The 25,184-nt window shown below is 37.2% G+C and overlaps 1 long non-coding RNA gene across 1 annotated transcript; it reads left to right on the forward strand.

The window, feature by feature from the left end:
* Positions 1-1,332: 1,332 nt before the first annotated feature.
* On the forward strand, positions 1,333-24,099 carry LOC309630761. The gene is made up of 2 exons (XR_014245924.1): positions 1,333-9,488; positions 19,141-24,099. It is a non-coding gene; the product is annotated as an uncharacterized lncRNA (long non-coding RNA).
* The last annotated feature ends 1,085 nt before the right edge of the window (positions 24,100-25,184 follow it).

The following is a 25,184-nucleotide window of genomic DNA, read 5'->3' on the forward strand; positions in this document are numbered from 1 at the left end:
ATATAGGGATGCTGTATGATTTATGTCCAGAGGGTTTGGGGTACTCAGGAACAAGAGAACCCACTGCCTTTTTTTAGGAAGAACTGTGCCATTGCCCCCTCTCATCACCTGGGGAGAGGATGGAGCTGCTTTCTCCCACCCACCACCTCACCTTCTATAGCCCCAATCCTCAACCTCGCCTCAAACCCAGTGAGGGCTTCAAGAAAACCACTAATAGACACTGGAGTTTCTGCCAAAGGAGAAACTTATACTTGCTGAGCCTTGTGGCTAGATGCCTGCTAAGTGTCAGGCCATGGGCCCAGAGCTGGAGGAGTTTTGGTCAAGTTTGAACTGTTTTCCCTGAAGTTTGGGGGACTCCAAAAGGGGACCTCCCATGACTCTCACCTCACACGACTCTCTAAAGGAAAGTGCCTGATTGGAACTGCTTTAATAGCAAGAAGAAACCAAGAAGGTTGCTGCTGTAGAGACCCAGGTGTTCAGATCATGGTCAACAACGTGGGACAGGGTCGGGTTGAAGCCATCTTAAAGCATTCCCCTGTTGTGACGTCTGTGTGACATGTTTACATTCATTAGTTTAAGCTCTCAGTTTAGGGCCATTTTTTCCTGTCCAGGATGTGGGGAAGGGAGGGCCACTTCATGCAGGCTGTTCAGAACTGGTCCGTCCAGAGGAACCTAGTGCTGCAGGAGCATGCAGCTCGAGCAGAAGGTCAAGTCCCCGAGGTCGTTGACCAGGCAGCCAGGGGAGGCCTTGCAGAAGTTGGAAAAGGGCACGAGTCACTGTGAGAAGTAGGTGAAGTTGTAGAAGGTGTCGGAAGATACTCCCAAACTGAGCGTTGGACATGGCCTTGATGAGGCTCCTCAGCTCCTGCAACTCCTTCATCCAGGCACCCTGTACCTGCCAGGCTCAGGTGAGCTCCTCCTGCCACATGCAGGTGTTGCTCAGGTTGTTGTTGCAGATGTCACCCTGGATGAGCTCCCTGTGCCAGCCTACCGCAGCAGGAGATCCGATCTGCCGGGTCCCGGTAGAGGGGTCTCCCCAGGAGAGTACGCGGGCCCTCATCATTCCATCAGGAGCAAGTCAAACAGGTTTCACAGCGTAGCAATCATGCCCTTCTCCAGGCGGGTGTTGTCCCACCAGTATGAGCCCTTCTCGCCGAGTTTTCTGACAGCTTGTACCGGTTGGTGAAGAAACTGGGCTTGTGGACCTGGATGATGTCCACATTGAAGAATTGTGGCAGTTGAGGCCCACTGTGTGGTAACCCTTGTCCACAAAGCAGAAAAGACTGCTGGTGTTGAGGGACGGCTGTTTCCCATGGGCCACTGGCCCAGGAAGGTGAAGGTTTTGTGTCCTTCCAGAATGTACTCCATGCGCTATTCTATCTACTTCAGGGCACGAATCCACACTCTAGAGGTGTCTAGTACACCCCGTGGGCTGTGCCCATCTCAACACCAGACACTTTGATAACTAGCGTAAAGAAGAGCAGAAATGTTTTTTTATTGGCAAAATTAACAGCATCTTAGGTAGCATGAGAATGTTTAAGTGGATTTTCATAGATGAAATCAGCACTAACCAAGCTATGTTGATTGGCTAAAATATTTTAGAAACATACTTAATAGTCAGATAATCAATGAGATACCTTTTTCATTTGTTCTAGGGATGGCTCTTAAGGCTTTATTCCTAACTAGTGCTATGTCCAGCCATTAGTTTAGGTAGATTTTTGGTTGTCTTATGTCCACTGCAAGGTAAAGAAAAACTGACTTCTTGAATGCTGTCTGCTCTGCCATGAATAAACCTTTCAAGAAAGGTGCCTTGGGGAACACTTAAAAGTTCAGAGAGCTGGGCCGTCATCCAGCTTTCAGAGAACCTTGTAAGAACTGTCTGTGTTGCTTCTGAATATTTCCGTAATAAATATCTGTGTGTAGCCGAGTTTGTCTAAGACTTATTTTCAGTAAAACCTAGTGGAAGGGTATAGCAAAGTAGCTAACTCTCAGATTTCTTCAAGAGGCTTCTTTACCAAAAGACTCTTGCTGTTTACCAAAAACAAGTTATATATTGTGCCATTGGCTTGACTCCATTCTTAATGGTCCCAAAGATGATTTCCTGTCAGACAGAGGCCACATAGAAGAGAGAAGCTGTATGGGGTGTTCTGTCAGAGCAGCGGCTGAAGAGCAGGTTACAGGGGCCAACTAATGAGTGCGCCCTCATACCAGAGGACACTGATATTCAACATCCACAACGGAGAAGTCTTCAGAGAAGCCACAAAAGCATTTCTTGAGGAAAAGAGCCAACATTTGGACATAGGCCAGCATACGGAACACTGAAACCAAATTACAACAGAATCAGCCGGGGGGATTTTGTTAACTATTTTCCATCTCATGCCCACTCTGAAGGAACAAAAGCAGCAACTAGCTGTAGGGCAGAGACGGGAGAAAAATAGAAAAGGCAAACCATGCCTCCTTGAGCAGCTGGGCCCTAAGGAAGAGGAGATATTTTTAATGAGATGTGAGATGAAAGTTCTGACTTGGATCACACTGAATATTTTAACCCTTGAAACTAAGACTATTCTAATACCTCAGTGACTTAGCAGTGTTGACCAACATCATTTTTCACAATTGAACCCTGTCAAGTTCACCTAACTAAACCACATGTAGACACACAGTAAAGAAATTGCATTATAAATGCTGTACTGCTGTGAGTTTTGTTCACCAAAAAATACCTTGGAGATCTTTCAGTAACAAAACATATAGGATTTGCCTCTTCTCTCAGCTCTGTAATATTCCATAGTATAAATGTACCATACTCTGTAAATCATATGCTATTTTTTCATATGCTATTTAAATAATCCTTAACTGATAGTTGCTTTATTATTGCAAATAATGCTGCAATGAAATTTGTGTGATTAATTCAACAAAGTATTGAATTCCATCACAGGAAATATAAGGAAAGTTCAGTTTCTTGCAAACTTGACTTTGTCACCTGATATTCATATCATGGGTATACACATATTCATTTCATTATCCTGGTTTGATTTATATAAATTTGCTGTCTCCAATTTCTTTCTCTCATTCTTTTTGAAACCACTCCAATCAGGTTTTTAATCCAAACTACTCCCACTAAAATGTTCTTATAATGATTGTCTTTCATATTGCTAAATCTAGCAGCCAGTTCCTCATCTTTCTTGGCTTATCAGACACATTTGACACAGTTAATCATTCTCTCTTCCTTGAAACATTTTCTTCTGGGATGCCACACTTACTTGAATTTCTTCATATCCTTCTGGCCTTTCCTTATCAATCCTGCTTTATGTCTCCAACCTCTTGGTGTTTTATTCTCCAGGGCTCAGTACTTGGACCTTCTCACTTTTCTACCTATACTTAATCACTGAGTAACATCATCCTGTCTCTTAGCTCTAGGTACCTTCTCTATGGTCATCACTTCTAAATTTATAACTCCAGCATAGACCTTTCCCCTTGAAACTAGAACTTTGCTCTTCGCATATTTGTCCCTCTCTTCCCAATAACATTGTCCATTCAACTTCTTACTTATATAGCTTTTAGTCTCCTCAAGCTTATTATATCCAAATTGAACATCTGATCTTCATCCACAACCATATTCCTCCTACAGTTATCCCCCAAACATATTAACTTTTACATAAATGTTACCTGTTAATTGCTATATTTATTATTTTTTTCTAGTTTAAAGAGAGAAGGATTTTTGCCTGTGTTGGTCACTGTTGCATTTCAATGTCTAATATAATGTCCAGCATGTTAATTCAAATATTTTTGGAACAAATGAAAGTTATTCATTTGCTTCTTGCATATGCAAGGTACAAAGTTAATTTGTGGTAGATTAACCGAAGTGGTTATGACTTGAGGTAACGTTAATATTTTTTGTTTTCTTTCTTTGAGAATAATTTTAGTCATGATCACAAATTGTGTGCTGGTGCATGTGTGAGATACTTTAAGCTGAAAAAAAAAATGTATATTCTGCCTTGGCAGCTTGACTGTTTATATTAAAGAGATAGACATTACAAAAGGTCTAAGAAGAAGAAAAAGAAAACATGACAACCTGAGGCCTGAAACAAAAAGAAATTTAACTTCGGGGAAGAAAACTTTGCAAAAGATATTTGTAGGATGAAGTACAGGGGGAGAACGGCAACTACATTGACGGCAATTCTTTTATATATAAAATGTCTAATACACTTATTCAAAGTTCATTCCATCTTGCATCTCATCAAAGTGATGACAGGTGGGTCCAGTATTTGCACCGCAAACATCTTTGCCATAGACACCTTTGCCTCTAACATCTTCACCACATAACTAATAGGCTGTAGGGCAATTTTGTCATAAAGATAAAATAACTGGTTGACACTTTGAATTGACAATTTGCTTTCAACTGGTTGACAGTTTTGTTTCATTTCCACATTGACACAGTACATTGATTTTTAAATTACGTAAATCATAGCCCTCATGATGGTCTATACAGTGAAGAGTAGACATGGCCTTAAAATAGTGGATGATAACAGCTACGTATATCAACTTGATAGAAAATATGGTGACAAAACTTACTGGAAGTGTGAAATAAGAATGTAAAGTCAGATTGCAAACTATTCTAGAAAATTATAAAGTATCAGTTGCAAATCCTTCACTGATTTGAAGGCACATTGTTTAACCCACATTTCCCATAGAACTTCTGAATGTCTATCAATAGATATGACTTAATATGCCAAGAATAAACAAAGAGTGTATAAGTCTTTTACAATGCACCACAAAGCTCAGTTTACAGATATGCATTCCAGTATTCTAGTATTTGGAAACTGATACCTCTCTTAATGAGGGAAGAAATTTTAGCAAAAAAGAAAAAGTGGGGTGCTGAATGAGGAGACAAATCAACAAGCAAAAAAATATATATATAAAATACTATGAACTAGAAGCTTGGAAGACAAGAGCTTAGGTACAATCCACAAAGTAAAATCAGTTATTTGTGCAGTATTGCCATGAATCTACATGCATTTTAAATATATTCAAATTTTTGTATTTTGCAATAAAATGTTTTTAATTCTGTTATTCATTTCTCATGTTTCATTATGTCCTTTTTAATGTCTCCCTTTTATTTTATTTTGTATTATTATTTTGTGCTATTCTTTTTTTTTTTTTTTGGCAACATTGTTTTATGTCCATGCCATGAAAATGTTTGTGGCAAAACTGCTTGTGGCAAAGATGTCTACCTCAAAGGTGCTTATGATAAAAGTTCCTAGAACAGATGGTAGGATGTTAGTGTGTATTACCACTGACTGACTTTATCTGTATGAATTGTATTTGGGATTATCCTGAATAATATTTTTCAATTTGGGCCAATTATGTCCCTGTTGTGAGTGTCAAGAAATTTCTGACCTTTAGAATGTTGATACTACAAAAAGTCGAGGTTCATACTGCCTCACAATGGTTGGGATTGATAGTCTGCCTCACACTTGAAAAGTTCTCAGAGGACAGGGAGGTAGTTGAGGCTCAACTGCTCCAATTATTTTCCTACCTCTTCATATTACCCAGAAAGAAGAATATGCATTTTGGGGAATTTTTTTTGCCCTAAAGGATAACTTAAAAAACCATCAGAGTAGAAAACAAACTTACGGTTTCCAGGGGATAAGAGTTGGGGGAGGGATAAATTGGGAGATTGGGACTGACATATACACACTACTATATATAAAATAGATCACTAACAAGAACCTGCTGTATAGCACAGGGAACTCTGCTCAATACTCTGTAATGGTCTATATGGGAAAATAATCTTAAAAAAAAGAGTGGATATATGTATATGTATAACTGATTCACTTTGCTGTACACCTGAACAACTTACAATTTACAACATTGCAAATCAACTGTACTCTAATAAATATTAAAAAAAAAACTATCAAAGTCTAGACTTGGACACTATCCAATATGGTAGCCCATAGCCATATAAAACTACTTAAATTTAAATAATTTAAAAATAAACAAAGTTAAAAATTCAGGTATTCAGTTGTCTTAGCAATATTTCAAGTGCTCAGTAGCCACATGTGGCTAGTGGCTACTGTATTTAGCAATGCAGATATAGAACATTTTCATCAACACAGAAAGTTCTATTGCACATTGCTGGTCTAGAGTATAATCACACAATGTCTGATTTTTGAAGACCATAGACTGTAATGTTGAAAAATACAGACTTGGGAACCATAGCTTGAATTCTTCAGTTTTAATTCCAAATTCACTACTTTATCAGCTTTGTGACCATAGGCAAGCAACAATTTTTCTATGCCTTACATTTCCTGTCTTTAAGATGGGCTTGGTAACAATAATCTACTTCATAAGGTAGTTATGGAGATTAAATATGCTTTATATATAGAGTGTTTAGAACTGTGCAAAATAAAATAAAAAATAAAATTAAGAAAATTAATTATTTTAAAGTATACAAGTTAGTGGAATTTAGTGCATTCACATTGTTGTGCAAACAAACACCACCTCCATCTCATTTCAAAACAGTTTCATCACCCTAAAATAAAACCCTATATCCATTAAGCAATCACTCTCTCTTCTTCCTTTCCCCCAGCCCCTGAAAATCATCAATCTTTCTGTCTCTATAAATTTATCTATTCTAGATATTTCATATAAATGGAGTCATACAGTATGTGGCCTATTGTGCCTGACTTCTTTCTCTTAGCATAATGTTTTTAAGGTTTATCCACATTGTAAGATGTATCAGTACTTAATTCCTTTTCATGCCTGAATAATATTCCATTGTATGTATATAGCACTTCTTGTTTATCTGTTCACCCATTGATTGACATTTGAGTTGTTTCCACTTTTGACTATTGTGAACAGTGCTTCTATGAACATGCATGTACAAGAATCTGTTTGCATCTCTGTTTTCAATTCTCTTGGGTGTATATCTAAGAGTCAAAAGTGTTAGAACATATGGTAATTCTGTGTTTAACTTTTTGAAGAGCCACCAAATTGTTTTCCAAAACTACACTTTTAAACTGTGATTATTTTCTCTTACCACAATCTTAGTTTTAAATACCTTTTAGGTTCCTTTGTTGAAGTAAATCACAGGAGACTACTCTTGCCTAAATGGGGTCTGCCCCATTATTATACAGCCCAGCTAATTATATCCTTCTCTCAACCATGAGAAGAACCTGGCCATGAGGTCATCTTCATTTGTTCACATCAAAGCTTTGCTCTTGTTTTGAGAATCTCACTTATTGATATTTGTTTAGGTGAGCCACCAGTAAGATCCGTTACAGTATGAATGACCAGGACCAATGCTTGCAGTCTCTCAGGTTTCTAAAAACTGAATAGAAAAGAATTTACTTTTTGCATCTATTACAAAGCCACTTCATCTAGAGCCCTGGTTTCATAAAATCAGAGGTAGCTGGATTAAAATCCCAGCTCTTATTTGACAAACAGTTTGACATTACACAATTTACTTAACCACACAAAGCATCAATTTTCTCATAGATAAAAGAAGTTATCCTTCAGAAATTTTTGTGGCAATCAACAGCAATTGACTCTATGAAATTTTAAGCAGAAAATCATTTTGTGGGTTGGATATTGAGTAGCTTAGAGAATCAAAGGAAAGGCTGGTGATTGAGTCTCAAAATAGGCAGGAATTAGTATGGATCTACTAGTCTAATAAATATTAAAATCTTGTCAGAATATTGTTGCTATTGAATCACTCCAATCAAGATTCAAAGTTCTAGGAGAAGGAGTTCAGTTGACTTAGTTTGGGTCATGTGCCCATCGTGTAGTTCTCTAAGGACAAAATCCTTTAATTAACAGCTCCTTCAAGCTTCAACTCTCCTATAGAAAGAGAAATCCTCAAAAAGCAAATCAAGGCACTGCATCTAATGAAAGTAAGAATGGTTTCTGGTCTTTAATGAAAATTTAAAGAGATTATACACTTAAAGCATGTAGAATTATAGGTACAAAATAAGTACTCATGTACAGCGGTCATTACTACTACTACTATCACTACTATTCACATTAAGTGGATAGTTTATTGATTGGTAGATGTCCTGGAGTGGGCTCCTTCAATGACTAAGATTTCAGTCCTCGAATATGATGAAGGATTGTAATAATCAGATTCTGATGGGAACTTTGGATAGATTTTAATGTTTATTTCCTATAAAATATATGAAATTTAGAACACACTACTCCTATGTGCCTGATCTTAAGTCTCGTATCTGTTGGTTGTCAAGGAAAGGAATTTGGCCAAATATAAGGCAGGAACTTTCTCTTAAGATACTTCACTTCTTCCAAGTGTTGCTCTCTTCTCTAGTAAATCTGAACATGATTATCTTAACCCTTACCTTCTCCTGGAAAAATACATTCTTTCTGCTTGGACATTTGATATATTAACTTTAGCTTGTTCATTTGGGTCCCTCTGGGGACCTGAATGCTGGGATTGGTTACAGGTATGTTGGGATCCCATCTGCAGCTGTTATATAATGATCAATTAAGTTGCTGTTGGCCCGAGGACAATTGTAATAACCTAAAAGGAAAAATTCCTACCAAACTTACCTATAAACAGAAACGAGTGGTGAGGAATTCTAGCAAGTATACAAAATCTGAGTCCACATTGACATTTCCATCCTGGATAATAACATCACAGATTAGTAGTTAGTCTCACTGGTGTTTATTGCTACCTCTAGGAAAGATATTTTGCATGTTGTAGAAGGCAATCACTTCTGCTTACTTTTATTCCTGCATTAACTGCCCTGGAATCCATTAATACTCATTACTGGACTGGGAAGGTTAGTTGCTGAGAAAGTAACGTGGCCTGAGGGTTTTAAAAATTCAATTAGATAATTTATACTCAAAAAGAATATCTTCAAATTTCATGTAGTTGCCTCAAGAGAGACATTTCTTCTGAGTTATGGGCTCTATATCATTCAAGGCCCAGCCTTGAAAGCAGAAAACATCAGGTGTTTGTAAAAGATGATTTGATACAAGGAATTGGTTATACAAGACGTTTAAAAATTGAAAGAGTAAAAAGGATGCTGAGGTAACCTTAATATTATTAATGGCAGGAAGCAGCTCCTACTCCTGTGGTTGGAAGAACAAGAGGGAAGAGACGGAATTACCAAAATCCTGGAGCTTAAGGGAGGGGCCCTTACGGACCTGGGGTTGGAAATTCTGAGGAGGGCAACACACAGCTATTGCTTATGTCCAAAGAATCTGTAGACCGTAGCAGTCCTTCACTGTCAGAGGGAAGCTGACAGGACTTGGAAACAGAAATAGAATCCCTTTGCCCTTTATCCAGGTTTCCAGTGTCATGTGATTGCCTCTCATTGGCAGAACCTAAAAGAAATCCAGCCAGCAAGAAAAGCTAGTAAATATATTTTGGAGACTCTAAATCCTAGCATCTCAGAAAAGAGTAGAGAAAGACAAACTTGGAGCTAAGAAATGATAGCTGTATAACTAGCACTGATTCTTAGCAATTTGATTTACAGGTATGGTCGTAATTGGTTGAATTGAGGGGATAGCGTATACTTTTTTTTAAGACAACAAATTTGTTATTCTCAAATTATCATGCTCTTGCTTATTAAAAATTTAACTTATGTATTTTCCTATTAAATTGTGCTGATGTTTTTTGTTGTAAATCAAGAGGCTGTATATGTGTCAGTCCTTTTGTGGACTCTCTTCTGTTTTTTTCAAATATTTGTCTACCCTTATTCAAATGTGACCCTGTTTCCATACTTTAGCTTTAGGATTGGTTTTGACCTCTCCATTTCTTTAAATTTTCATATAAATCTTGGAATTGGCTTGTGTATGTCTACAGAAATTCTGCTGGGATTTTGACTGGGATTACATCAATTCTATTTAGGTATAATTTACCTCTAGCAGTTTAGAGACTTTCAATCCATAAACATGGAATATTTTTCTATTTATTTATATCTTTGAATATTTAAACAATGCTTCATCTATAATTTTCAGAAAAGTCTTGCATATAGTTTATTAATATTATTCCTCTTGTTTTATATACAATTATAAATGCTATTTAAAATTTGTATTGTCCAGTTATTTGTTGCTAGTTTATAAAAAGATAATTGACCATGTATCCCGTGAACTTGCTAAATTCACTTATGAGCTCTTGTAGTTAGTAGATGTATTTGTTTTTTCTAAATTCACAATCATGCTGTCTGTGTATAATGACAGTTATGCTTCTTACTTTTCACCTCATTTTTCTCTCTCCCAGACTCTCTCTCTCTCCTTTTTCTCTTTCTTTCTTTACATTATTACATGAGCTAGGACTTCTAATACAATGTCAAATAAAAATGGTGATCATGTACATCTTTGTTTTTTTTCCTTCACTAGGGGAAAAATGTTCAATATTTCAGAGTTAAGTCTGATGTTACCCGTAAGCTTTTTGTAAATACTATCAAATTGAAGAAGTTTCCTTCTATTTCTAGTTTGCTGAGAGATTTTTTATGAAAGTTATTAAATTTTATTAATACTCTTTACACAACTAAGAAAATCAATATTTTCTTCCTTTATTATGTCACTGAGTTGAATTACTTTAATTATTTTTCTAATGTTAAACCAACCTTGTAATTCTGAAATACACTCTATTTGGTCATGAAAATGTATGCATTTAGTACATCACTAAATTCTAATTGCTAGTACTTTGATAATATTTGGCACATGTTCATATGGGGCGTGGACCTGTAATTTTCTTTTCGTGTAATATCTTTGCAGGTATTGGTATTAATAATCTACTTGACATAAAAAAGGGGTTGGGAAATATTTTCCCTTTCTATTTATTCTGAGTTTGTGATAAAGTGTTTTTCTTTTTTGTTGTTGTTAAATATTTGGTAGAATTCACCAGTGAATTCATCTAGTTATAGAGTTTTGTTTGTTCTGAGAGGGGAAGTTTTTGAACTACTGATGATATATATAAATAAATGTAGCATATATAAAATATTCAGGTTTTTCTTGGGTGAGTTTTAGTGTGTTGCATTTTTCAAGGAATTTGCACATTTCAAATTTGTTGTCAAATTTATTGACATAATTTATTCATGGTATCGTCTTATTATCATTTTATGCCTGTAGGATCTATGGTGAGATTATTCTTATCATTTCTGAAATTGCTATTTTTCACACTTTTATCTTGATGCCTTCTAATAAGATTTTATTATTTTTTATAAGTCTTTACAAAGAAAGAATTTTAGCTTGGTTGATGTTCTCTATTAAATGTCTCTTTTCTTTTTCATTCATTTCTGTTCTTATCTTTATTATTTCTTCCTTTGGTTTATTTGTATATCTTTGATGTTATTTTTTAGTTTCTTGATATTAACGCTTACATAATTAATTTTAAAAACTGCTTTTCTTCTTCTAATGTATGTATTTAAAGCTAAAAAAGAATCCCCTCTAAATATGGCACTGCTTTAGTTACATCTTACAAACATTGGTAAGTGTGTTTTTCTTATCATTTCATTCGAAACATTTTCTCTTTCCATTGTGATTCCATCTTTGCAAAATAGATTATCTAGACATCTATTGCCTAATTTTCAAACATATTGGTATTTTTCTAATCATCTTGTTTGTGATTACTCCTTTAATTCTTGGTATTTGGAGAACATACTCCATGTAATGTCAATCTTTTAAAATTTATTGAGATTTGTATTGTAACCCGGCATACTGTTTACTTTGGTGAATGTTTTATAGGTACTTAAAAGCAATTCACATACTGCAGTTGCTTTATGTATTATAAATGTGAATTTGGTCAACCTGGTTAATAGGGTTTTTCAAACATCCTGTAACTTCCTGATATTTTTGCCTGTTCATTCATTTAATTTCTGAGAAAGATGTGTTAAAATTCCCAACTATGATTGCAGACGTGTCTGTTTATCCCTTCAGTTCTATCATGTTGCCCTATATAATTTAAAGCTATGTTATCAGCTATACACACATTTAAGATTACTTTTTTTTGTTTTTTTTTAACTGACCCTTTTATCTCTATATAATGCTACTCTCTGTAACTGGTAATTAAATTGAACTACCTTGAATTAAAGTAAACTTTGTCTGGTATTTATATAGCCACACCAGCTTCCTTTTTTTGCACGGTGTGTCTCTTTCTGTATTTTCCTTAATCAGTATTCTTATATTTATATAAGAATCTTTATTCTAAACAACACATTGTTTTTAACGCAAACTGAACATTTCTACCTTGTACTTGGGCTATGTATGTGTTTTCTATTGCTACTGTAACAAACTGCCACCGGGTTAGAGGCTTAAACAACACAAATTTACTATTCTATGGTTCTGTGGGTTAGAAGTCTTATACAGGTCTTACTGAGCTAAAATCAATATGTCAGCACTCTTGTGTTCTTTTCAAGAGACTCCAAGGGAGAGCTGTTTCCTTGTCTTTTCCATATTCTAGAATCCACCTACAATCCTTGCATCATAGTCTTATTTCTCCATTCTTAGAGTTAGCAATATAACATCTCTCTGACCCCAATTCCAGCATCGCATCTTTTTTTCCAGCTCCAGCTAAAAAAGGTTCTCCACTTTTAAAGGCTCCTGTGATTATATTGGTCCCATTCAGATAATCCAAAATAATTTTCACGACTCAAAGTCCATAATCTTAACCACATCTACAAAATCCCTTTCGCTAAGTAAGGTAACATATACACAAGTTCTAGAGATTAGACATAGACATCTTTGGGACTATAATTCTGTCTACCACAGAGTATCGATTTACCTTTTAGGTAATTATCGATATGGTTGAGTTTAAGTCAATTATTTTGATAAGTTTCACTATTCAGTTTCTGTCTTATTTAGTTTGTGCTGCTGTATCAAATAAACCATAAACTGGGTGGCTTAACCAACACACTTATTTCTCACAGTTCTAGAGGCTGGGAAGTCCAAGATCAGAGTGCCAGCACAGTTGTGTTCTGGTGAGAACCCATTTCCTGGTGTGCAGATGGCTATCTTCTCATTATATTCTCACATGGCAGAGAGCAGAGAAAGCGAGATTATCTTTCTAGTATCTCTTTTTATAAGGTCACTAATCTTATTCATGAGGGACCCATTCTCATGACCTAATTACCTGCTAGAGGCACCACCTGCAAATACCATCACATTGGGGATTTAGGCTTTGACATATGAATTTTGAGGGGACACAAACATTCAGGCCATAGCAATTTTCTAGTAACTGTTCTGTTTATATTTCCCTATGGTCAGATTTTTTAAAGTTATGTTGAATATTTTTAGAAAATAATGATTTTAATCAAGATTTTCATAATTCAAATTTTATATAGATGGGCCACATAAACTCTTAAATGTCCTTTACTTTTCTTTGTAACTTAAATGTATATTTGTTCATTTTCTTAGAATTAACTAATTTGTTTGTTTGAGGTTTCTTATAACTTTCTTGCTTTGATTAGATAATGGGTTGTATAACTAAGTGTGTATTCATTCCAAAGAGGAAGCTATTTCCCTGACTTCTCACTGTTACCATCATTTTCCCCCTAAGGCATTACTTTTAATGCTGTCTTTATTCCTTCATTTAAAATCATCTGATCCTTTCTTAAGCATAATTTCGTCTCTTCCCAGTGTGTGCTTCTCCCTTACTCCAAGCAGAAATTGTTTCCTTTCTATTTATGCCTCTGTCTTCAGTTCCTCCAATTTAACAATGGCCACATTTACCCTCTGTTCCACCGCCACCGTAGAATAGCTGCCCAGCAGTTAGTTGCTAGACAGTGTAACTTGAAACTCATTTCTCAGCAATACTTTAGGAAAACAATAGTTATGGAGGAATTCTTGAATGTCAGTCACCTATCCATGCATCTAAATACTGTCAGATCTCTCTGTGGATGAAACAACAGATCTACAGAGAGTTACACACTTGGGTCATATCGTTTTTGTCCCCCACAGAACTACTTTCACTGAATTTCAGTTTGGCATGATGCTATTGACTTATCTTGAGCAAAATTTTTTTAAACCAGTCTGTGAACCACACTGTAGTGTTTCCTCTAGAGGTGTGTTTGCAGATACTATTTACTGTACTTTGTACAGTTTCCACATGAGAACACAAGACACCAGATTTTTTTTTCCTCTGGACTCAGTGTGATGTGTAATTTTCCTTCTGAGCAAGTGACCGGGTTTCATCGAAGGAATTTTCAGACATGTGCAACTGACAATGTTTTCTTCTTGCTTAGACTTCTGGAAAGCGCTTAGTCAATGTCGAGGCACACTTTCAGTGAATTTATGGCATACATGTTGGGTAGTAACTGTTCCTATCTCCATCTTATCTTTTGTATTCTCAGTTTTTCTTTCATTTTCCTCCAAGATTTTCAAACACAATGGGATTTTTTTTCTTCTACTTGCAGCTGAACCCACTCCTGATTACTATACATGCTATACATTAAATACAAGATAATCACCTAATATAAAGTGATTTACTTTCCAGTTTTCTCATTTATTTTTATTTTAATACTCATGGTTTACATTTTTTGAATGAGTTGAGGTAAGTGAATTAATTAATAGAGAGATTATTATATGACTTTGGATTCTTTGCATAGAAATTGAATCTGGCTAACTTCAATAGTAAAATGTTAAGCATAGTAGCAGTTTACATTCACACAATCTAAGGGAAGTTTGTTGTTTGGAAACTGACAGAAACTAAAGCTGCAATGAAACAGGGACTACAGAAATAAGTTTTATAGCAGGAACAGTCTGTCATTGAATTACATCATCTCCAAATTGAACCTGTGACTTCATCCCTTGCTCAAAATTCAAAGCTCTAGAGGAAAGCATTTGATTAGCCAATTGTGAATCACATGTCCTCAGCTGTACTAGGCTGGGGAGTGGAAGTATTCTGCCACTTCTGCCTCCATAGCAGGGGGCAAACACCTGGTTTCAACATCCTGCTAAGACTACACACAGAAAGAAAGAGGAAATCTTCTGAAAAGAAATTGATGTGCTGGTAGAAAGAAGGAATAGATGCTGGAGGGCTGAAACAAACAAACAAAAAGGTCATTCACAATAAAGCAAGATACAATATGATTTGCAACTTTGGCCTATTACCACTGGTGACAAAAAATGAGAAGAGATGCCCCAGAGAGAAAAGGTAGAGGCCTTGTTTATGAAGCATTTCCTCCTTTCCAGTTTGAGAATCAGCCCTGGAGGCTGAAAGGACACGTGTGAGACAGAAAACAATGCTATATACTCCTTTCTGAAAAACATAGAGAACTTTATTTGCTGGAAAATTCTATGACAGAGACAGAGATAAAGTAGGAGAAGCATACAGTTTGGAGTTAGAAGCTATAGATTTAAATTCTGGCTCTTTTACAAACTGTATGACTTTGTGTTAATTTTTCACCATCTCTGTCCTTCAACTACAATAGGTACAGAAAGGGAATAATACTCATCCCACTGGCTTGTTGTGAGCACTTAATAAATTATGTAATCAAAATAACAAAGTGCACAATCAGAAAAGAAGGTGTAAAGCTTACCAAAGTTTCAGGAGAAAACTTTAAATGTATAATGTGAAAGATAGAAACTGGCTCAGTTCCTTGTGAAAACCAAATGGTTGATACCTGTAGAGTATGAGAGGAATGTCACCTTAATCTTTACCTGGTTTAATTCTCAAAACTTAAGTGTAAATAATATTTAGATACTACTGATAGTCTAGCTTTCTACCTAAAGCTGGATGGTTTTTTCCTTAAAATTTTAGACCTCAGATTTACTGTCATTACCTCAGGGATTGGATATGTGCTGGTTTTTCTGTGGTCAGCTTGACCCCATCACCAGCCCCATCTATGATATGCCTGCATCACAGAGGAGAAGCCAGGAAATACATTTAACAGAATCCCCTTCTCCATCTTGTTTCAATTTAAGAGTCAGGTAATGAGACATTTGCATGAATTCTGGAGTGAAAGACAGGGATAGTCCACTGTCTCGAGGGACAATTATGGACAGACATGTGGGCTGGTGTCGGAGGTAACATTTGAAGCAAACTTCAGGTTAACTTTTTAATAATTGGTTGCTTAGATGCTGGTGACAACTTCTCTAACCTTTGTTCCCTTAGCACATAGTAGTTGGGCAATTTTTTATGTTTTTCTAATTTTACATCCAAATATAAACCTGTATAACAGGAATACATAGAGTGGTTTCTTTTTTCTTGATGGATCCCTGACTGCAAACCAAACTTTTTTTTCAATGAAATGAAGGACCTGACTGCTGACCCGACTTTGTTTTATAATCTCAGCAGTGGAAAACAACACTAAACAAAAAACAAACAAACAAAAATTACAGTACGATGTAATTGTATTTACTTCTGCTCAGATTCTGTTCCTGATGTAGTAAGTCTGGGTAGGACCTAGCAACATACATTTTAGTCATTTCTCCAGCTTGTTCTGATACAAGTGACCTAACATTACAATTTAAGAAAAAACAATGTAAGGCTTTGGGGCTCTATTAAAATTCAACTCCTTCCATAATACATTTTCATTCATTTATTCCTTCATGTGAATGAAGTGAGTCAAGGATCTTAGAGCAAGTTGACAGAAAACTGTAATGAGAGGGCATATTTTCCCTGGGAACTTGGTGGGAAAATAAATATAAAAGAAGTTCAGAATTCCAAACATAGACTTGATTTTTTAACTATTTTTTCCTCCGGTAAAGTAAAGAAAAAGACATTGGACAACTAGTAGCAAGAAAAGTGGAGAAAATGTAAGTTACAGCACATTTCCCTTGGGAGCTTCTAGAAATTTTGAACTAGTTTCAAGGAAGGAAGTAGATACCTCAACCTACTGCCACTTGTCAGTACCCATTGGTTCACTGGAGTTGAAAAAGGAAGAAAAGTTCTAATTTAGAAACACCCCTATCTAAGTTATATTTTTTCCATGATAATGCTACATGATAAGCCACCACAAAACCTTAGTGGCATACAGCAATAAACATTTATTTTAGCTCATGGGTCTATGGATCGGCTGAGAGGTCTTGCTGATTTAATCTGGCTCAACTGATCTTGAGCAATCAAGTTTATTATAAAACTGAGTTAGCTGGTGGGTTGCTCAGGGCCAGCAAGACTAGGATAATCTCAGCTCTTTGGGTTCCGCTTTACATGATTTCTCATCCTCCACTAGGCGAGCTGGGGTTGATTTTCTTGATTGAGGTAACTGAGAGAGTGAGAGTTCACAAGGCCTTTTGAGGTCTGTGTTCAGAAGTGGAACACCTTCACTTCTGTCACATTGTTTTGGCCAAATCAAGCTAAAAGGCCATCTCAAATTAAGGGGCAAAGAAGTAGTGCTTTAGATGAGAGAGGCTGTAAAGATGTCATAAAAGACACAAATACAGGGAAAAAGAATTGGGACCAGATGGGAGCTATATTCTAGCAGGAGAAAGAATATTCTGTCAATGCTACAGTCTTTCTCTGCTCTTTATGTGACAATTCACTCCCAGTAATCCAGAAAAATGATTTTTGCCATCTGTGTGGCCATAATTCAGTAAAATTATTTTCTTGTTCAGCTAATAAAGAGATGAGAGAGAATAACAGTACTCCAACTCCTCTGAATATCTAAGGAAAGGAAACGCATCACACATCACACATAGGCTTCAGTGTCAAGTTGAAAATAGCTACAAATACCATTCTCTGCCAATAATTCATGTTGGGGTCTTGATATCCACAGTTTCTTATCAGTAACTAAGAGAGAAGAGAATGAGTTTTGTTTTGATTTCTTCCCCCTACGTTTCAAGTTAAAAGAAGGGGCAAACCTTATTGGCCTACATAAAATACAAAGGTTGAAAAGTGAGAGGAGAAAAAGGCAAAAAGAGAGTAAGAGTGGACACTTCTCCATGGTAATGGAAGGAGAAACCTGTGATTCTGCCCAAGATTGTGATTTTTCATTTACATGGCAGGTTGGCTTTTAATATCATTTGCAGGTTGTTATAAGCCAGGTCAATAAAAGGAAAGTAAGTAATTTGGTGAAGATAGTTAAGCAATGCCATTTTAATCCACTAAATTCAACATGTTAAGGAAGACATTGATGAGCATATAATGAAGCAGGTAATGGAAATTATGTCTCCAGATCTCTTTTTGCACCACTTTATTCTGTCTCTAGACTCCGCCACTTCACCCCAAAGTTCTCAGACTATTCTTCACCCTCCCGTTATGTCATGATTCCCAACTGCCAGATGATAGACCCCTGAGCTAGGTTACATTTTACAAAGAAGTTTAGTAAAACATCCTTGTCTTCTAAGGAATCAAGGACATTTTCAGAGGACCTGGTTTACATAATACAGCAAAGAGTCACTAAACCATTGTAGCACGTAGCTCTATTAGCTTTAGTTTAGTGGGGGTTTTTTACGATGTAAATTCAGTCTATATTTATTTTCTCTAAGGAATTTTCTAGAGTGAAATTCCCTCTCTTGAACTTCAGCATCGATCTGGCAGTGCAATTCATGCTAAACTAACACAGGTCTAATTTTTAAAACGTGATAATATTTATTGCTAGCTTGTGTATATCCAATGTCCACAGCAGCAGAATATTTTAAAATATTAGTCTCTGCTACCATCAGTGGCAAATCCTTCCACTTACGCATTTTTCTTCTTTGTTCTAGTTATTATGTCCTCCTATGTATGGTATTGATAACTTGTTCTTTTAACTTGCTAAATTAAACATATTAAGGAAGAAATTGACGAGCATGTAATGAAGCAGGTAATGGAAATTACGTTTCCAGTTCTCCTGTTTGCCCCACTTCATTCTGTCTCTAGATTCTCCCGGCCCACCTGAAAGTTCTCAGTCTATTCTTCATCCTGCCATTATTGCTTTCCAGAAGATCTAAAAAGAAGAAGAAGAAGAAATAGCTTTCACACAAAGTGGCATGCAATGGATAAGATTTAATAAATGACACCTACACTTAGTGTTTGTGTGCCAAGAGTGCCGAGAGTCTTAATAGAAAATGCTGCCATCCCCAGAGGCTTCACTAGGCTGTTAGCCATCTTCAAATGATGCTATTTAAAAAAATATGGAACCTATTTATGTTGACTCTCACCTCACATCTCCAGTCACTCTCAACACTTGCTTTGAGTATTTGGCGTAAGTAACGTGAATACAGAGAGGTGTAGTCACCTTGTGCTCTTGCTCCTGTCTTCAGCCACACCTACCCTCAGAACAGAATAAGAAGAGAGGAGAGATTCCCTGGCGGCGCTGTGGTTAGGAATCCGCCTGCCAATGCAGGGGACACGGGTTCGTGCCCCGGTCCGGGAAGATCCCACGTGTCGCGGAGCGGCTAGACCCGTGAGCCACAACTACTGAGCCTGCGCGTCTGGAGCCTATGCTCCGCAATGGGAGAGGCCACGACAGTGAGAGACCCCCGCACCGCGATGAAGAGTGGCCCCCTGCTCGCCGCAGCTAGAGAAAGCCCTCGCACAGAAACGAAGACCCAACACAGCCAAAAATAAATAAATAAATTTATTTATTTATTTATTTATTTAAAAAAAAGAAGAGAGGAAATGGTCTGGTTCAGCTTCTGTTTAGTGTCCTAATATCTCAAACTAATAAATACCATAATTCATCTATCCATAGGGGTCCATAAAATAAAGGTGCATTTTGTAACTAATGGCATGCTAGATTCAATAAAATATAGTACTAAATCTATCATTTCTTGCTCTTCTCTCTCTCCACCAGTATTCTTCCAGTGACATTAACTGTGAGGCAAGATTGCCTCACATCAGACCGCAGAGCTGTGTAAGGGAGCTGTGTGCTAATTTAAGGAAAATGCGTGATGGAAAAAATATACAGTGCTATTTAAATTATATGCTATAAATAAATGTCAGCTTTTATTTAAATAGTAAATATGATTGGAATCTAAGCTGTACTTCTTTATAAAGACTGAATTTGGTTAAGACACAGTTTTGAAATGTTTCTCCAGGTTATATATTTTAAAGGGTTTCTGGAATATTCTTTCATCCCCTTCCTCCTGTACAGTGGCACTGCCTTTATATTTAGAGAACTTGAGGGTGAAAGACGAGTTATTCTAGATAGTTCCATAAACACAACTGGGAAAGATGCACATCAGCTATGAGTAACTGCATTTTGGACCAATATAAGATGGAACTTTCTAGCTATCTAGACTCCTCAGTATAGAGTGATCTTGTGAAATTGTGAGGTCCTTATCTCTGCAGGCTTTTGAAGCAGAAGCTGTCTGTGATTCTGTCAGGGATGCTGACGAGCTGATTCTTCCTTGGGTGATATACGTAGGACTAGAGGAACTCTCCCCTCCAACCTCAGATTCAAAGATTCTATGGCATGACAATGTATAAAAAGTCATACATTCTATATTTAGAAAGCAACGCCTTACTATGAAAGCTATATATTTGCCATTTCTTGAAGGAAAACAAGAAAATACAATCAATGTTTCTTTTTTTACTATGATATCGCTCTGCTTCATATTCAAATGTGGCCTCATTTTTTCCCCTCCTTTAAAGCATGCTTAGTGCTAAAGTGTTAAAAAGTACACCATTGATGATGGATCTTTAAAAATAGCTTCAGGCTACTCTGTAGAAACTGCTGACTTCACTAAAATAAAAATAAAAGAAAAAACTAGAACTCCTGATATAGTAGCAACTATTGTTCAGAATACTGCCTTAATGTGGTTGGGAAAAAATTTAAAGTGTGTATTACTCTGAAAAGGACTAGAAATATCAAAATATAGAAGAGTCTAACTCTAGCAGGTAATAAAATTCTTCCAAATCCTGGCATGCATTTACAGCCTCATTCACAGTTTTCCTATTTCATTTCATACAATATAGCACATGAATTGAGCTCTTTTAAGTCTTACCTTTCTGGCTTCTGTCCTGTTTTATATTTTTAGGTACTCTTTCCCCACCTCTATGCCTTTAGTTCCTAGTTTCCTCTGTTTACCTATTACAGCCATGCAAATGTCTGCCATCAGATTTGCCTCAGAAACTGTCTTATTGAACACTGATTGTTACACATTCAGATTTTAACCTGACATATTCAAGTGGAAACTTGATCCTGTTCAGTGTGGGGAGATCCTGTTCAGTCCACCTGACTGAAGACAGCTGGTCACGCCCACAAGTGGCCGTGCTTGTCCCAGAAAATCATGTTGTCAGGATACGCCAATCTGAATAGTGGAACTGAGTCACACTGACTGACTTTGGGCAAGACCAGCACACACACTAACGTGACTGTATTTACAATGTCATGCACAGTTGTAACCTAAAACCCTGCTAACAGATTAGAACATTCTATTCTGTTCCCTGTAGAATCCCCAAAGGGAAAAAATACCTACCATGAGGGGTTTTTGCTTGTTTACTTGTTGATTTTTCTTGATAAAATCTATTAAAAAATCTATAATATGACTCTAACAAATTTGTAATGAGTGTAATCAGCCCATTTTATAGATCTCTAGATCCATTGTTCTTTTCCTTTTTTCTCCAGACGTTTTACTGCTTTCCCAACATCCTGTATTGAACCTGATTGATTACAGGGCTCTTTCTAGGGTATCTAAGTCCAAACTTCTCTGATTTTGCTGAAAGAACCAGCATAGGTAACCCACAAACTGATGCAAATAGCTGAATTCAACTAAATCCCTTCCACCCTACCCCAACCACTGGTTCATCCAAAACCTGGCTTCTCCATCTCAAACAAGTCCTCTAGAACCAGAATGATTTGCTTTCAAACTAGGATTACAAATATGTACGGGATGATTTACAAATTTATCTTGAAAATAAAGTATAGAACACCAGTTGCTTCTAATCCCTTTAGGGAAGTTGCCAGAGGGTTATAAAACCAAATAAAGTATAGCAGGCATCCCATATGGGCTTAAACTGTGACTTAGGCCAGATATAGGGAATTAAGAGTTGTTCTCTTCTCTCTGGTCTGTTTATGTTCACTGATTCACATGTGGATTGAAACAAAACAAAAAACAAAGCAATGACCTCTCCCAACAAAAGAGTAACCTGGGCTTTCTACCAGCTTGGGGCTCTGGCAATAGAACTGTTTGGTGTACTAGTCAGGGAAGTCCTCAAGAAAGAGTTTGCTCCAGAAAGAAAGTATCACACAGCACAAGGAACCACACTCAGCAGCAAGGCCTACTGGCTGGAGAGCAGTGTGGTTTGTTGAGTCAGGAGTAGAATGCAAAAGTATTCCCCACCTGGCCATCCTTTGTCTTGTGTGGCGTGCCTAGCCTTTGATAGAGTCTGTTGTTGGAACAATGAGGGTATTTTTGGTGACCATGATGGCCTAAAGATTAGAGACATTTATCTCATTTTCTCTGCACTGTATACTTTCATACTTCTTTGAATGTACGAGCAAGCTGGTAGTCCCTAAAATGACTAACATTGAAGCCCCTGTCAATCTGTTGACATGACCCAAATTCTGATATAGTTTAACTTAAAAAATAAATAAATGTGACACTGATTGAAATAGTAAGGTTGAAAAATAAGATTATGCCCACTATGTTTCTAATAATTTGAAGTCAAGAAATGCCTCCTATAAAACTCTTAACCATGTGCCGCAGTGGAAGGGAGTGTTACACTCTTGATTTTGCACTGAAATATCCTGAGCCCTGAACATGTAGTGGTGACAGTAATTTTAGAAAAAAGGTCAGCAGACTATGGCCTTCAGGCCAAAGCCAGCCCACCATCTTGTTATGATTTAGTTACATGAACATATGTTAAGTAGAGCACAGATGCCAGATGGTTAGGCTCAATTCAACAGAATACCACCAGAGAAAGGGAAATGGAGAAGTTTATTACCCCCAGGTCCTGGAGGAAGTACATGGCATGCCTCAAGGGACCACACGGGGAGGTCAAGGCAGGGTGCAGACAGAGAGAGAGCCAGGACCTGAAGCACATGCCTTTACTAGGATCTGTGGGTGGAAGCACTTTGGGATTCCTGGCCTATGACTGAACTGGTCAATTCGAGCCAAAAATAGCAGGGTTTCTGCAAGCCCCATGGGGGTCTTATTTGATACAGCAGGGGAAGAACCAAAGAGATGGGGGAGACTGTTGATCGCAAGTACTGCTGGGGGAGTCATATCAGGAACTCACATTTGCTTGTGACTCTGTGGGCTGTTATCTAGGACATGTGCTTACCTCAGGGGGCTTGTGTCAATTTAAGGCCCCGCAGACTGCTTGGCCAAACAAAATGGATGCCGAGGCAATAATACCATGGAATAGCTTAAATTCTTGAAACATCTGTTTTTATAAATAAAGTTTTATTGTAACAGAGTTGTTTACGTATTGCCTATGGATGATTTTGTGCTACCAAGCAGAATCATTCGAGTAGATGTGATAGTATGGTATGGCCTCCTGAGTCCACAATTGTTTGCTATGAAGCTTTTTCCAAAAAAACTTTACCAACTCTTGTTCTAAAGTAGGACACATCACTCAATCCAGTTAACATCAAAATCCAGCCACAGCAGCCAATCCTGTGCAGATCCGGTACCTAGCTGTCCTCCTGTCTATTTTTTACCCTTTGATCTGCTGTGCTCTGTGTTGCAGCATTGTGTGTTTCCTTCTGCCAGCTTCTATGTCGGCTAGCTTCTACCTGAATTAGGACAATAAAAGGTACTATGGGGAGATTAGGAAGAGAGAAAGAAGCCTGGTTATTGGTCTACTGCCACTCGGCTTCTGGCAGCTTCTTGAGTGAGGATTGTACCTCTTCTATGAATTCCATTCATGACAGATTCTCCTTCTGTGGTTGTAGCTTCCACTTCTTGGCTTCTGGTCACATCACTTCTTCCTCATTCCTTCAGATTAGGGATAAGCTGGCCTCCTGTTGTTGCTAATCTTAGGGTTGCACTTGATCCCCTGTTTGGATTCTCAGTCCTAATATCACTTAAGTAACTACTTCCCTGCCTTCAGTTCCCTCTGCTGTAAATAACTGAAGTGATTTCTACTTTTCTAGTAGACAAGGGTCAGAAGAGAGGAAGCAAAGCAGCTCTGATTAGGGGGCTCCTTTGTGGTGCTATGTGAGATGCTAGCAGCTCCAGAGATCCAACTCAGCTACCAGGGATAATGAGCAATAACCAGGCTTAAAGTAGGATACATTTAAGTCACATCTCAAGGATTCGCAGAAATACTTGTGGAGTAATTACATTCCTGTGAGCAAGTGGGAGCTTGGTATCAGTGAGACTCAGGCACAAATATGAACGTGACTTCAATTTTACTCATAGAGTGGTGAAAGCAGGACATTTAGGTTACCAAAAGGATTCCATTTTGAACTGTAGTACTGTTGATTTGTCATTATTTGTCATCACAATAATGCCATTCAACATTTTTCCTGAAAAACTAATTAAAAGAGTTATCATTTCTTCTATGGGAAATAAAAGAAAAAATTGAAGAGATTTCAATCTGTTCATATTTCCATTATTGTCGTTAAAGATAAACAACTTTCAGACTTCAATGCCCATTGCCAGTTCTAGTCTGCTAAGGTCTGGGAGAGTTACAGAGGCCACTATAATTTAAACTCATAGTTTGATAGGAACAGTCAGCCCTAGTTAAATGCCATCAGTAGCTAATGCAGTTTGGACAGTTTAATTATGTACTTGTCTGAACACTTGTCACACTTCTGGTGACTTCAAAGCTGTGTAGTTGTCTTTGGCACTAAAATTTGCAAAGTGTTTTATAATCATTTTTATTAGTGCTTCTTCATATTAGATCAGACAAAAAATGAGACATGAAGAGGTTAAGTAACTTGACCAAGGCTAGACTGAACTGACAAGAAAAAATTGAGGCTGATACAATTAGCTAAATGGTTCAAGTAAAATTAAAAGCACATCTCTTAGTCTGGGGAGGGAGGGATGGGAGGAGTTTAAATTACTAAGCTAATTATCTGATAATCACTTAACTCTCTGATCTAAGATTAAAACCCATCGTCCCCAAGTCAGTGTCAAAATACTTAGTGTATTGCTTAATGCTATATTTTTATTGAAATTATGAACTTATGTATTTGAAGATTCTGACGCCTTGTTTTTGAAGTTACATATTGATATCGCCACCTAGTGGACTGATTTGTAATGAAGGCAGGCATAGGGCTTGGGGGAGGAAAAGGTGAGACCAGATGCTCCTTGAACCATTCATCCCTTAAGCACACCTTCTCTCTCAGTTGCTTCACCTCTAATGTTGAACCTGAAAATTTTGTTCTGAATAACAACTCTCAGAGAAAGAA

The sequence above is a fragment of the Balaenoptera borealis genome (assembly GCF_965194805.1).
Source record: "Balaenoptera borealis genome assembly, chromosome: 6".
Taxonomy (NCBI): domain Eukaryota; kingdom Metazoa; phylum Chordata; class Mammalia; order Artiodactyla; family Balaenopteridae; genus Balaenoptera; species Balaenoptera borealis.